This window comes from Mus musculus, chromosome 2 (assembly GCF_000001635.26).
Source record: "Mus musculus strain C57BL/6J chromosome 2, GRCm38.p6 C57BL/6J".
NCBI classification, from domain to species: domain Eukaryota; kingdom Metazoa; phylum Chordata; class Mammalia; order Rodentia; family Muridae; genus Mus; species Mus musculus.
The window spans coordinates 177,019,774-177,036,138 of record NC_000068.7 but is presented as its reverse complement, the minus strand read 5'-3'; the positions used below and the strand labels follow the sequence as shown (position 1 = coordinate 177,036,138).

General features: G+C 39.6%; 1 non-coding gene across 1 annotated transcript in view; it reads right to left on the bottom strand.

Annotated features, from left to right (window-relative positions):
* Nucleotides 1–13,851: 13,851 nt before the first annotated feature.
* Gm14408 overlaps nucleotides 13,852–16,365 on the bottom strand; it is a 191,981-nt gene continuing 189,467 nt past the window's right edge. The window contains exon 4 of the transcript XR_003954128.1: nucleotides 13,852–14,415. This is a non-coding gene — a transcript (predicted gene 14408). The remainder of the gene's footprint in view (nucleotides 14,416–16,365) is intronic.

The window sequence follows — 16,365 nt, the reverse complement described above, 5'->3', positions numbered from 1 at the left end:
TAAGGGCAGACACACCCTCCTCAACCATAGTCAGTCCTCCTTAAGCAGTCTGTCTTAAAACCAAGCCCACTATCTCTTACCCTAGACACATTGCTCATAGTAGCCCACAGAGCAGCAAAACAATATCAGGGAAAGCTTCCTCTGTCCATTTCCATGTGACCAATTTTCAACTTTTCTTAAATAACTAAAGCAAATACATCAGGAACAATGTGATCTTGACCAATGTTACCTGTGCTAGTGTGTGTATAGAAATAAAATAAAATCATATTTCATGACTCTAATAAAAATAACTCAAAGTGACTCCTAAACTTTTATAATTCTGACCCTACAGATACTACTGATCTGTCTTCCAAACAGAGAGGCCCCATACTCCAGAGTTCTCTCTGTAATTGTAGATGGTCAGAAAGTTGGGCTATGGCTCTATAGGTGATCATGACCTAGTAATTTCAGGCAAAACCAGCCCCACTCCAGCCCATATACAAAACAATGCTTCCTTCCATATGCATTATGTTCCAATCTGTCCTATCCACCCACCCAGCACCATCAACACCTGAGAAACTTCTGCATGTCAGAAGCTCCTTTTGTAACCAAGAATTGAATTTCTGTGAATCATGCCATTTTGACAATAGGTAACAGAAAGGTAAAAGGAATCTAATCAAATATTTCTGAAGGATGATCGTGATCAGCTCTTTACTACTAACTTCTAAACTATTCATAAAATTAATCACACAAAACTGAATACAGAACAGTCACAAATTCTAGAAATCAAACCATTGTGTTTCTAATGCTGCCCTACTGCACAACAAAGGCAATGCCTGTATATTCACACTGCATAGAGACATTTAAGTTCCATACCTTCCCACTCCCAGGGCTACCGAGCCTTCTGGACCCCTGTAAATCCACACGCAAGAAGGGTCAAAGGACAAGAGCCTCTGCTATGATCACCACATGGACCAACAGAACCACACTCTGACCCACAGTCCATTTAGGAGCAGCAGATCAGACTCAAATAGCTCTGCAGACTTGCTCCTCCTGTACTTTCAAAGGAGATTACTATAATAACCAGGGAATGGCTTGTGGTCTTCCAGGCAGTTTGTAACACATGCATCTGAGGAAAATCCTGTAAAGAACTTGCAAGCTATCTTCCCCTAGTGTTCCTGATTGTTAGGCCTGCCCATAGTCCCTCATTAGCTTGGAAAACCCAGCTGGGCCTCAGGGCAACAGCAGCTCCTTCACGGTTGGATCACAGAGCAAATGACTCAAACAGCTGAAACCTTCCAAGCTCTGATGTTCCATCCTACATGCAGACATAGCCCTAATCTCAAAAATGTACATTTAAAAGAATGTTCTAGTCCTGCAGACCAAGTATTTTATATTTAAAAGGCCCATGGTCCTTTCTTTGTATATTCAATTATGCATGCAATGTCCTGTGCAGCCATCTCTATTTCTTAATATGAAAGTCTTGCAGCTGAACTGAAATAAAATTCATACATTAACAATAATTTAAAAGTAAAAGTGGCTATGAATTTTAAAGCTAGAAGCAGTTAATGGGAGAGAAAAGGGAAGACAAAGATGAAATTAAAAGTAAAGGATAGCATTGCTCCTAGGTATGGTGGAGGAGAAAGTATATTATACACAAAAGTGAGAACATAGCCAGACCTAGTTATATTTGGGATGGTATAGAGTAGACATAACCTTGAACTTTGTGGAGAGAGGAAGGAGGGGAGAAGCAAGAGTTAGACCAGGAGATCAGGATGATTAATGATAGATAAAAAGGCCAGTTCCCAAATGGTTGGATTCCATAAGGAATGGCAGCTGGGAGATTGGCAGCCCTACTCCTGGGGTTGATGGTGAGGTATGCCAGCAATATGCTGTAACAGAGAGGGACCATGATCTCATTTGTCATTGCCCTAATCTGGGAAATGCCACAAAATGTCCAGTATGGAATTTTACTGATTGTGTAAAATTGATTACTTGACTCCTCATGGTGAATGTCAACTACTGCCAAAGCAGAAAGGCCTCACCTACCTTATTCCTCCTCCTTTTCTGTGCTGCAAGTAGACCAGCTTCAAAGTTGGTCAGTGAACTCAACCTTATACCTGTCCCTCTTTATTTGTAATCCCCTAATTTGTAACCCTGTAACCCAGGGAGGTTAGACAACACTCATTCCCTGGTGTCTTTTGTCTCACTAATCAGTCAGAACCCAGCCTGAAAGCAGTTGTAGGACTGTTTTCCAAGCCCTGGGCAGCAGAGGGAGGATTAGGAGTTCAAAGCAAGTCTGATTACATGGCACAAAGAAAGTAAGAGCTACAGGAGATGTTTCTCTAAACAGACATATATAAAATCTCTTTAAAAATAAGAATGAGCCGGGCAGTGGTGGTACACACCTTTAATCCCAGCACTAGGGAGGCAGAGGTAGGTGGATTTCTGAGTTCGAGGCCTGCCTGTATACAGAGTGAATTCCAGGACAGCCAGGGCTACACAGAGAAACCCTGTCTCAAAAAAAAAAAAAAAAAAATTAGGAATGAAATTCTTAAATTTGGGGAAATATTGGGTAACAGAAACAAGTAAGAGATCAATATGCATAAGAAAAATGAAATTTATAAAGGATTACCAAAAATTAACTTTTTAATAAGATAAATATAATTGAAAAAATATATTACTGATTATTTGAAAACAATCAGGCCCTTCCTGGTAGAAAGAATGGCATTAATGAGATAGTGCTTGACCTTGCCCCTAAGTGCTTTGTTAACTACTGAGATCTCTAATCTGACACACACAGAGACAGCTAATGGCATGTGTTTTACATTTGGGAGCTCAATTAAATATGTCAACAAGGATTGCACAAATCTACATAATACAGATCCTAAAATGGGAATTCATTACCCACTGGCTCAAGCTAACCTGCCCAAATAAAACACTCTTCAATCTAGGTTTACTAAATTATATCCATAAATGGATACAGTCTATGAAATTACAAAATCATTCTCACTGCCTGAATCAGGTCCATCTCCATAACAGTGACCCCTGCAGCACACTCCCTTTTCCTTTGGTCTGTGACCTAGCTCTTGTCTGCACTGTTTTACCTGACAGTATACAGTAAGCTGTTCCTCTGGTTCTCATCCTGCCAAGTATATTTCCACACACAAACCCCTGCCACAAAGGTTTTGTCCAGATGCTGCCAGTTAATAAATTTATTCATAGGCTACAGCCGGGTCCAAGGAGAGACTAGGTCCACAAAGCAGCACACAGATGGCCCCCTATGCCTGGCTGACGCTTACCATCCATGCGCTGGAAAGACCTACCACACAGTCATTCTTTGGTAAGAAGCTTGCTCCCCAGGCTTTATGGGAGATGACTTCGTACTTACCATGTCTGAAGTTCTGATCTTGCCTGATTTACCCTCCCAGCACTCACTGAAGACACCTAAGAAAGCAACACATAGAAACACTCAGGTCACCTGAGTTAAAGAGAGGAACTCAAGGGCTTAGTACCCGGAAGAGCCACCTCCTCTTCTGACTGGCAGCTCCGTGTGGAGTTTCTGATTGGCTACTGAGTCTTGAATGACATGAGCACCACCCTTAGGGTTAGAGTGTATTGAAGGTACACAGCTTAGTGGTTCCAGCCTGGTCCAATCCTTTTGTAGATCTGCAGCTTTGTTCTACAGTAGCTAGTGTGTCTCCTCCAATAGCCGACCTGTCTTTCCTCCCGCCAATTCCTTGGGAGGAGCTAAGATTCCAGATCAATGCTGTTTACCTGCCTGCTTCTTCCCTTTGTGGGCAGTGCCCCTTTGTTCACTGCTGTGCAAATTTAGAACTTGCCTGATGTCAAAGCACTGCACTCAGGAGGCACTTCTTCCTCCTAGAATCAAGCTGAATAGCTTGCATAGCCCATCAGTCAGCTTACATTGGAGTTAACAATTTGTCCCACAAGTGGACAGTTGGCCAGGATATTAGCAATTAAAGAAATTAAAGAGCGATTTTAGGAAACAAGATTTTGTTCTGTGGCTTCCGACTGGGTTCAGGTCCACTGCATGTATGTTCCACGTGAAGGTTATGAGCAAGCTTCAGATCAGAGCAGGAAGCACATAACAGACACGGTGGCTTTGCTCGCTTTCCTTGTCTTCGTGTGTATAAGGCATGGATCGAGAACCAAAATACAGAGGCAGAATAACCATACAAATAAAATTCTTTGAGAGAGAGAGAGAGAGGGAGAGAGAGAGAGAGAGAGAGAGAGAGAGAGAGAGAGAGAGAGCGGGAGGGAGGGAGAGGGAGGGAGGAAGAGGGGGGGAGGAAAGGAAGAAGGAGAATAAAGAGAGTAGAGGTAAGAGGCAAGATAGAGAGGAAAAGAAAAACAAAATGAATAATTAGATAATGAAAGCACTGAAGAATTGGGACAATACAATAATTCTTACAATCATTTCAGGTGTTTAGAATCAGTACCTTACAATCATGTTCAAAATGAATATTGCCAAGCATGGTAGTATGTGCTATCAATCCCAGAAGTTTGGAGGCAAATTCATATTCCTGAATTTCCAGCCACACTGGTCTCCATAGTCACTTCCATAATATAACCCATTTCAAAAAGGTCTAGTTTTTAAAAGGGTAGATATGTTTACACTGTCAAGAACCAGGAAGAAATGACCAAAATGATGTGAAGTAAAAATGTATTTTATTTCCAGGTCAATCTTGCATTCTCCTCTGAATTAGGAGAGATGTTCAGCCTAGAGTACAAACAGAGAAACTTTTTGTAGTCAAATTCAAGGGTAAGATGCATACTAATTATCACAAACTGGAATTGCTTTGCAGTTAGTAATACAATTAAAATCTGCAGTTTTAAAAACATATCATGAACAGTCGAAGCAATTTATACTGTGTAAATCTCAAGATTATAGAGGAAAAACAAGTCAAAATGACAAGTTGGCCTTTAACTTGGGACATGATTAGAGAAAACACCATTATTAACAATATAGAATTAATCAAACTTTATCTTTAGGATTAATTTGGAACAGAAAATAAAAAATAGTTCTTTACAGGCCCTTAAAAATATAATTGTGATGTTTATCGTTGTTGTTGTTCTTGAGAGAGTGCCTTATTTAGAATGTCATCCCAACTTGATTCACTAAATATACCATAATTTACAACATTTATTGTATGTGTAATAAAGATTAGTATAATGCCCCAGTGTAAGTGAGTGCCAGGGCAGGGAGGCAGGAGTGAGTGGTTGGCGGAACACCCTCAAAGAAGCAGGGGTAGAGGTAGGGAATAGTGAATTGGGAGGAGAGAACTGAGAGAGGGGATAACATTTGAAATGTAAATAAAGAAAATATTCAATAAAAAATAAGAAACTGTCAGAAAAAGAAGGAGTAGTATGTATGTAATCCTATGCTTTTGGACCTCAATTCTTTACATGAATCTTCAACACAAGATGGAGTTGAGACTTTATTTGGTATTGGTTGGGTTATAAGTAAAGGAGAATGTCCTTAAAATGGTTGCTTTTTAAGAGAAATATATAATTGCCAATCTTGGAATCACTGATAATTTCAACGGCATGGAACAGATCATAGTGCCCTAGAGATAGTTGGAATAGTGTTCCTCCCTGTTTTCTGAAGTTAGAAGTGATTGTTTTCTGTGTTCTGATTTTCCATGTACTCTTTTGTATATTTATTTCTATTGATATCATAAAACACACCACAGAAAAAAGAATTTATAATTGAAGGCATCATTTTGGGCTTAGAGTTCCAAAGCATTAGAGTCACTAGTGGCAGCATAAACACATGACATCCAGTAGAGCTGAGAGCTCATATTTTGAACCTGAGACAAGAGGTAGCTAGCAAAGTGAGCATGGTCAGAAGATATTAAAACCTGAATATGCACCCATATGACACATCTTTCCAAAAGGCCACACCTATGCTTCTTTGAAAACAGTCCCACCAACTAAAAAATAAGTATTGAAACATATAAGTCTATGGGAGCCATTCTCATTTAACTGTCACATGTTTTTTCAAAAGCCAAAACTACTTTTTTCTGTCCTCACTGTACCATATGCTTAAGAGAGATTGTTATCTTTCATAAATCCAATGTCACAAAAGAAACAATCCTTAGCAGAAATAATCAGAACATAGGAAAAAATGAACTGACCAAATGAGACCAAAATTTAACAGTGAAAACAACAAAACTTATAACTTCCAGTTCAGCATCTTGGGATTATGGTGAAATTGCCTTAACCACAAGGTTTTAGGTACTCCCACTTCTCCAGCTCTGTCACTTGCAGCAAACATAGCTTCTTTTCAGCAAGCTCCATTAACCATTTGTAGCTTTCCTCAAAGCTGGTCCTTGAAGATCTAATATCTCGTGTTCAGTATTTTATTTTATTTTATTTTATTTTATTTTATTTTATTGAAAGTGGGTTACTTGGCACGCAGGGATCATTCAGTGGTTAAGAGCACTGTTCAAACCCATTACTTTTCCTAGGTCTCACACATCTGATCAACATGGTCTTTAATTACACTTCCAAAAGAACCATAAATCAAAATAGTTGGGTATAAGCTACTATTGGCATTGGAAAAGACCTTTAAAATCTTAGGTTCCAAATATGTAATTCCTCAAAAAACAATGATGCAAATTGAACTATGAGGGGCTTCACAAATCTAAAGGAAAGAAAGTAGGTGTGCTGTGAGCCAACTTATCAGACAGATACTAAGGAACATTTATGTTAACATAAATGAGACCTTTCCTATAAGTCCTGATATAGATTAAAAACTTAGTGGCATAAAAATATTCCTCTGTTGCCAAGTTCCAATCCTGGGCTAAAAGGAGTGTTCTGAGAGAAGGGGTATCTGGGAGCATCAAAAATAAAGGGAAGGCAGTTGAATCATCACTACAGGGTAACAACCTATGCTCTGCTGGAAACAGTCTTCTACCCTGCGTTCATTCTGTTCTGTGCTCATTTTGTCTGATCTGCCTCTCTGGAGATCTTCAAGCAGCTCTCCATGAGAATCTTCTACAAGAAATTCTCTTTTGCTATTCTAAAAAAATTCTCTTAGTAGGTCATCTCTTGGAGATCAGAGTCCAGTCTTTTATTTTACATACCAATCCAGTCATTTACTCCAAGTTTCCGTTTGATTATCTTAAGAATGTGCATCCCTGAGCACACACCTGATTCTTAGCAGAAAGCAAGTACACATTTTCTTTTAATATTGCAGAAGAATTTAGAGGTCTTCATGCCTCTCTGTTAAGCACAGATACTAAACTAGTTGAGTGCAACCCAGTCCTGAAATTCCATTTCCAAAACACCTGGACTTAACCTTGATCTGTTCCAGGCTGATATTGAACTCAGGAATCTGTTTGGCTTTGTAAATATAAAAAACAGCTATAACAACAAAAACTTATCTTGGTTAAATCTCTTGTGATCACCACTCTCTAAGTCTCATTATCTTCTATATCCTTCCTTAGTATCTGTCTGATAAGTTGGCTCACAGCACACCTACTTTCTTTCCTTTAGATTTGTGAAGCCCCTCATAATTCAATTTGCATCATTGTTTTTTGAGGAATTACATATTTGGAACCTAAGACTTTAAAGGTCTTTTCCACAGCCCTAAGGGCTGTCCTGAAGTTTGCAGCATTTACCATTTTACTGAGACATTAGCCACCCCTTTGCCTCCTGGTCTTGTAGCCATAATGGAATCATTAATATTAACAGGGAAGACATTCTTTAAAGCAATATTGTAATGGTCTGTATATTCTTGGACCACAGAGTGGCACCATTTGGAGGTGTGGCCTTGTTAAAATAGGTATGACCTGTTTGGAGTATGTGTGTCACGTTGGGTGTGGGCTTAATACTCTCAAGCTATGTGCCTGGAAGGCAGTCTTCCACTAGCAGCTGTTGGATGAAGACATAGAACTCTCAGCTCTGCCTGCACCATGACTGCCTGGATGCCACCATGCTCCCACCTTGATGATAATGGACTGAATCTCTTAACCCATAAGCTAGCCCCAATTAAATGTTGGTTTTTTTTTTTTTTTGCTTGTTTGTTTGTTTGTTTTTTTTTTTATAAGACTTCCTTGGTCATGTTGTCTGTTCATAGCATTAAAACCCTGACTAAGACATCTTGTGTTCTCCTGAACGGAAGTATTTACAGAGACAAAGTTTGGAGCAGAGGCTGAAAGGATGAGCATCCAAGACTGCCCAATCTAGGGATCCATCCCATAAACAACCACCAAAATCAGACACTGCTGTAGATGCCAACAAGAGTTTGCTGACAGGATCCTTCAGTCTCTGCTCCAAACTTTGTCTGTAAATCCTTCCACGGTTATTTTGTTCTCCCTTCTAAGAACAATTGAAGTATCCACACTTTGGTCTTCCTTCTTCTTGAGTTTTAAGTGTTTTGCAAATAGTATCTTAGGTACTCTGAGATTCTGGGCTAATATCCACTTATCATTGAGTGCATATCCTGTGTGTTCTTTTGTGATTGGGTTACCTCACTCAGGATGATATCCTCCAGATCCATCCATTTGCCTAAGAATTTCATAAAGTCACTGTTTTAAATAGCTGAGTAGTACTCAGTTGTGTAAATGCACCACATTTTCTGTATCCATTTCACTGTTGAGGAACATCTAGGTTCTTTCCAGCTCTGGTTACTATAAATAAGACTGCTATGAACATAGTGGAGTTTGTGTCCTTATTACAAATTGGAACATCTTCTGGGTATATGCCCAGGAGTAGTATTATTGGATCTTCTGGTAGTACTATGTCCACTTTTATGGGGAACCACCAAACTGATTTCCAGAGTGGTTGTAAATGCTTGATAGCCCACCAGCAATGGAGGAGTGTTCCTCTTTCTCAACACCCTCAAAAGCATATGCTATCTCCTGAATTTTTGATCTTAGCCATTCTGACCGGTGTGAGGTGGAATCTCAGGGTTGTTTTGATTTGCATTTCCCTGATGATTAAGGACGTTGAACACTTTTTCAGGTGCTTATCAGATATTCTGTATTCCTCAGTTGAGAATTCTTTGTTTAGCTTTGTACCCCATTTTTTAATAGGGTTATTTAGTTTTCTGGAGTCCACCTTCATGAGTTCTTTACATATACTGGATATTAGTCCCCTATCTGATTTAATATTGGTAAATATCTTTTCTCAATCTGTTGTTAGCCTTTCTGTCTCATTGACAATGTCCTTTGCCTTACAGAAGCTTTGCAATTTTATGAGGTCCCATTTGTTGATTTGCGATCTCACAGCACAAGCCATTGCTGATCTGTTCAGGAATTTTTCCCCTATGCCCATATCTTTGAGGCTCTTGCACATGTTCCTTTCTATAAGTGTCAGTGTCTCTGGTGTTATGTGGAGTTCCTTGATCCACTTACACCTGAGTTTTGTACAAGGAGATGAGAATGGATAAGTTTGCATTCTTCTACATTCTACCCACCACTTGAGGTAGCACCATTTGTTGAAAATGCTTTCCTTTTTCCACTGGATGGTTTTTGCTCCTTTGTCAAAGATCAAGTGACTTCCTCCTTTCCAGTATGAATCCCCTTAATCTCCTTTTGTTGCCTAATTGCTCTAGCTAGGATTTCACGTACTATGTTGAATAGATAGGGAGAGAGTGGGCAGCATTGTCTAGTCCCTGATTTCAGTGAGATTGCTTCAAGTTTCTCTCCATTTAGTTTGATGTTGGCTACTGGTTTGCTGTATATTGCTTTTATTATCTTTAGGTATGGGCCTTGAATTCTTGATCTTTCCAAGACTTTTATCATGAATGGATGTTGGATTTTGTCAATTGCTTTCTCAACATCTAATGAGATGATCATGTGGTTTTTGTCTTTGAGTTTGTTTATATAGTGTATTTTGTTGATGAATTTCCATATATTAAACCATCCCTGCATCTCTGGTATGAAGTCTACTTGATCATGAGGGATGATCATGTTGATGTTCTTGGATTCTGGCTAAGGGTTTATCTATATTGATGATTTCCTCAAAGAACCAGCTCCTGGTTTGGTTGATTCTTTGTATAGTTCTCTTCATTTCCACTTGGTTGATTTCAGCCCTGAGTTTGATTATTTCCTGCCATCTACTCCTCTTTGGTGAATTTGTTTCATTTTGTTCTAGAGCTTTTAGATGTGCAGTCAAGCTGCTAGGGTGTGCTCTCTCTAGTTTCTTTTTGTTGGCACTCAGAGCTGTGAGATTTCCTCTTAGGACTGCTTTCATTGTGCCTCCTAAGTTTGGGTATGTTGTGGCTTCATTTTCATTAAACTCTAAAACGTCTTTAATTTCTTTAATTCTTCCTTGACCAAGTTATTGAGTAGAGTGTTGTTTAGGTTCCACATGAATGTTGGCTTTCTATTATTTATGTTGTTACTGAAGATCAGCCTTCATCTGTGGTGTTCTGATAGGATGCATGGAATTATTTCAATATTTTTGTTCTGTTGAGGCCTGTTTTGTGACCAGGCCAGTCAGTTTTGATCAGTTTATGGACAGTTTTGGAGAAGGTACCATGAGGTGCTGAGAAGAAGATAAATCCTTTTGTTTTAGGATGAAATGTTCTACAGACAATTGTTAAAATTGGTTCATAACTTCTGATAGTTTCACTGTTTCTCTGTTTAGTTTCCATTTCCAGGATCTGTTCATTTATGAGAGTCGGGTATTAAAGTCCCCCACTATTATTGTGTGAGGTGTGATGTGTGCTTTGAGTTTTAGCAAAGTTCCTTTAATGAATGTGGATGTTCCTGCATTTGGAGCATAGATGTTCATACTTGAGTGTTCATCTTGGTAAATTTTACCTTTGATGAGTTAGAAGTGTCCCTCCTTATCATTTTTGAGAACTATAAGTTAAAAGTCAATTTTATTCAAATGGTCCCAGCTTGTTTCTTGGGACCATTTGCTTGGAAAATTTTTTTGCAGCCTTTTACTCTAAGGTAGTGTCTGTCTTTGTCCTGGAGGTGGGTTTCCTGTATGCAGCAATACGTTGGGTCCTGTTTATGTAACCTGTCTGTTAGGTATTAAGAGATATTAAAGAAAAGTAATTGTTTTTTCCTGTTATTTTTGTTGTTAGAATTGGTATTCTGTCCTTGTGGCTATGTTCTTTTAGGTTTGTTGAAGGACTACTTTCTTGCTTTTTCTAGGGTGTAGTTTCTGTCCTTGTGTTGGAGTGTTCTCTTTATTATCCTTTGAAGGGCTGAATTTGTGGAGAGATATTGTGTGAATTTGGTTTTGTCATGGAATACTTTGATTTCTCCATCTATGGTACTTGAGAGTTTTGCTGGGTATAGTGGCCTGGGCTGGTACATGTTTTCTCTTATGGTCTGTATAACATCTGTCCAGGATCTTGTTGCTTTCATAGTCTCTGCTGAGAACTCTGGTGTAATTCTAATAGGTCTGTCTTTATGTTACTTGACACTTTTCCCTTACTGCTTTTAATATTCTATCTCTATTTAGTGCATTTGTTCTGATTATTACGTGTAGGGAGGAATTTCTTTTCCGGTCCAGTGTATTATGAGTTCTGTAGGCTTCTTGTATGTTCATGGGCATCTCTTTCTTTAGGTTAGGGATGTTTTCTTCTATAATTTTGTTGAAGATGTTTACTGGCCCATTAAGTTGAAAACCTTCATTCGCATCTATACCTATTATCCTTAGGTTTGGTTTTTTAATTGTGTCCTGGATTTCCTGGATGTTTTGGGTTAGGATCTTTTTGCATTTTACACATCCTTTTATTTTTGTATCCATGTTTTCTAAGGAATCTTCTACACCTGAATTCTCGCTTCCATCACTTGTTTTCTGTTGGTGATGCTCAAATCTATGACTCATGATTTCTTTCCTAGGATTTCTATCTCCAGAGCTGTCTCCCTTTGGGTTTTCTTTATTCTTTCTACTTCCATTTTTAGGTCTTGGATGGTTTTGTTCAATTCCTTCTCCTGTTTATTTGCATTTTCCTATATTTCCTTAAGGGATTTTTGTGTTTCCTATTTAAGTACTTCTAGCGGTTTAACTGTGTTGTCCTGTTTTTCTTTAAGGGAATTATTAATGTCCTTCTTAAAATCCTTTACCAGCATCACGAGATATGTTTTTTTGGGTTATCCAGGGTTTGCTGTGGTGGGATTACAGGTTTCTGGTGATGCCAAGTGTTTTTGGTTTCTGTTGGTAAGATTCTTATGTTTGCCTTTTGCCATCTGGTAATCTCTGGTGTTAGATGTTCTAGCTGTCTCTGGCTGGAGCTTGTTCCTTCTGTGTGTCTGTTAGCCTCTGTCAGTACTCCTGGGAGACCAGCTCTCTCCTGAGTTCCTGGGTCAGAGCACTCCCTATAGGCCAACTCTCCTCTGTCAGGAAAGGTGCACAGAGGACTGAGGATCAGCTCCACCTCCTGGCTGAGGAAGAAGGACTGAAGGGATCCTGTCCAAGAATCTCTGTTCCTTCTGTAACCCACGTGCTCTCCTGTGTGGACCCGCCTCAAAGACACCCTGGATAGAAAATTAGCAATAGCATTTCTACAAACCAGGAGAAGATAGCCTAGTAAAAAGAGAGCCCAAAAATCAATGCAGGCATATATAGTCAACAAAATTTTGTCCCCAAAGTACTCTTTGAGTCATCTCTTTAACCACTCAGGGCCCGTTTTTTCATTTATTTTTAAAGGTTCTTAATGGTTAGACTTTCTTTTTAGTTCTTCGTACATTCTATCTATGATTGTCTTTCAGATGAGCATCTGGCAGAGAGGCCTCCCCTGTCTTGTGAGCCTCTCCTCTTCACTCACCTGACACTTCAGTGTACAGCTGCATATGGTCCCCTTTGTCAGTAATTGCTCTCATCCTCGGCAGCACCAGGGTCCTGTTTAGAAATTCCTCTCTTGTACTTCTATGTTGATGCAGACTCGTTGATGTTTCTGGTGCAGCCTTGGAGTACAAAGTCCTGTGTTGATGTCCTTGATCCAATTGGAATTAAGTTCTGTGCAGGATGAAAAGATTGGCTTCTTTTTCCTGAATATTGATTGTCAGATGTAGGGATGCATGTAGGAATGTGTATGACTGTGGGGATGTTTTTGCATGTGTGTGGAGATGTATGTGGTCCTGTTTGTGTTTGAGCATGTAGGTAAGGTGTATGTGTATGTGTGAGAACAGGGTTTGCACATGCATATGCGTGTGTGTGTGTGTATGTGTGTGTGTGTGTACATGTATGCATGTATGTGTGTCATCCAGTGTTCGTGGGGGTTTGTGCGTGTGAGTGTGAGCAAATGTGCTTGGGTTCCATGTGTGAATGTGTGTATGAGAATATGGGACAGTGCATGTCTGAATGTCTGTCTGTAAAGTTGTTTTGGGGTTGCATTTGTGTTTGTGTGAGCATGTGGGGGAAAGAGTTTCTTGTGTGTATGTGTTTGTATATGTGTGGAAGGGAGCATGTGTGCAAGTGAGGGTCAGGTATGTGGTGTGCATTTGTGTGTTAGCATGTTTATGTGGAAGTATGTGTGCATATGTGGGTGTGAGCTTGTGACCGAGAATGGGAGATGCATGTGTGTATGTTTCTGCATGTGACAGGTGCATAAGCATGTGCTTGTATTTGTGTGTGTGAGCATGTGAGTGGGGTTCATGTATGGATGTGTGTGTGTATGTGTGTGTGTTTGTGTCTTTGTCAGAGATAATGTGACCTTATGCAGTTATATCTGGATCTTCTATTCCAGTTGTTCAATCTGTGTCTGGTTATGTGTCAGTACCATTCTGACTTTTATTACTTCAGTTTTGTAGCATAATTTGAAATTAAGTATGGTGATGACCTGCAATATGTCCGAACACAGGGGTATTTCAAACAAATAAAATCACTGGTAGATTTTCTTATTATTAAGGTAAATGAATTATTTGAAAACACAGAAACCTTTAAAATAGTTTTATTTCACACCTTGTTTCTAGCTGGTACCACTTGCATGATGCAACCAAAAAACATTGAGCAATATTTGAGGTCGCCACAAGAGGGCCACCGAAACCTTCCTGACTTGTGGGATTCTCAGGGAATGGGAGAGTTGAGGGTGATGGGGGAATGGCAAGCTAGCTTTTTGAGAAGCCCCTGCTTTGTTTTTCTTTGAACAAACTCTGTCACTTTTGCCCTTGTCCTTCCTCCATCCACTTTTCATCTTAGACAGGCACATTCTTGAAGTCTGTACATTAGCACCAGCAATGATGTCCCAACACTGAGGTGGGTTCCTGGCTCCATGGCAGTGACAGTTCACAAGATGTCACAGGAGCTTCTCATGTGTCAACTACCCAAGGCACTGACCCTGGACAATGATTACAGCAAGTTCTTAATGGGGTGTTTGTTGTTAAATGTATCCTGGGGAGATGTGAAGGAACTTCCTTTCCTTCCAGATAGAGCATGTTGAGAGATAGGAGATGGCTCCACCCAAGTATTGTTTTGGAGCATCAGTGGGTTTTCTTGTTGCTGCAAATAAATACCCAACAAAAATATTTTAGGATTATGGGAAGGAAAGGTTTATCTTGGCCCATGATTTTCCACCTTAGCTGGGCCAACATTTGGTGTCATTTCATTCTGGGTGGCTTTGATCCTTTTTTTTTTTTTTTTTTTTTTTTTGCTTCTCTCAAACTCCCCAAAACAACCAAAACTTTGTCTCTGAAGTGATTTCAAGCCCAGTGAATGGGAGAGAAATTATTATTGAGCTTTTCGGATTATGGTTGATATAGTCAGCTAGCTGAGTCACTAACAAAGCAACCCAACATGGGTGATGCCTTGAAGGAGCTGAATCCCTGAAGTTTGCTATACTGCTTGCAGGCAGTGCTACCAGGGAGTCATCTCTCCCTCATGAACTGGTTCTTGCTTATACAACCCCATTGGGAACACTGTGAGTCCCATAACCTCCTTCTGAGTTAGTTTCAGATTGGAGGTAATATACAGCTGCAGGTCAAGCCAGGGATAGCATAGTAGGAATCTACTGTTTCCTGGCTGGAGAAATGAATGATGCCTGACAGAGAGTGAGACTGAGGGAGGCTGTCCATCAAGAGATAGACTAGTGAGATGTGTGCACTTGGCATTCTTTGGACAATGCCTTTCATGCCATATATACTTTATGTTTCATTTTTAAAAATCCTCAAAAGAGAAACAAAATGTTTAAATTTATTGGTACGTCTCAATGCTATTCTTACAATAAAATACCCTAGGAAAAGCAAATGGGAAAGAAAGGGTCATTTTAGCTCATAGTTCCGTAGTATGGTTCATGGTGGTAAAATGTTGCAATGTCAAGAGCCTGCAACAAGAGTGCACACCTATCGACAGTCAAGAGCAGGAGTCTCAGAGCATTTTTGCTAGTGCACAGTTCACTTTCTCCATTCTTTTACAACCAGGCTCCCTGCTTAGGAAATGGAGCAACTTAACCGTGCTAAGTCTCTTCATCTTAATTAATATAACTATGACAGTATCCCACAGCTATTGTGAAAGGCTAACCTGATTCAGATGATGCCTCCTTGAGACTTTCCTACCATATGATTGAAGATTGTGCTAAATTGAGAATTGTTTTAAAGTTCCATGGGTGTGCTCCACAATACCTAGTCTTTGAGAATAATAAGGAATCCCAGTAATATGACAAGTATTAAATTGTTAACAAAACATCACAAATGCCTGACTGTAATGGCCAGTAACTTTATGTCTTCCTATCATTTTGAACATCAAGAATAGAAAAACAATGTAGGCAATGACTAGTTCCTTATTTAGTTGCTTATCCTGTTAAAGCAGTTGCAAATAGAAAGCATGAGAAGATATCAATAGTCATATGTACATTGTTTAACATTTCTTAAATTTAGATATATAAGTAACATCCATTTGCCATACTTGATTAGGTATGTGTTCTCAAGGATTAACACCATTATGTAGTACAGGAAGAAATTGAGGACACTGAAGACAAGTTTTTATAAATTGACATGCACATTTTCTAGAAATACCAAATTGTTGTCTCAACCTATTATTATTTTAATGATGTAAAGAATGAGAGTGTTTCTTTTAGTGCATCTGACTATGCCAGGGCCTAGCACACACAAAAGTGGATGCTCACAGTCAGCTATTGGATGGATCACAGGGCCCCCAATGGAGCAGCTAGAGAAAGCACCCAAGGAGCTAAAGGGAACTGCAACCCTATAGGTGGGACAACAATATGAATGAACCAGTACCCCGGAGCTCTTGTCTCTAGATGCATATGTATCAAAAGATGGCCTAGTTGGCCATCACTGGAAAGAGAGGTCCATTGGTCATGCAAATTTTATATGTCCCAGTACAGGGGAACGCCATGGCCAAAAAGTGGGAGTGGGTCGGTAGGGGAGTGGGGGGAGGGAATGGGGGACTTTTGGGATAGCATTGGAAATGTAAATGAGGAAAATACCCAAT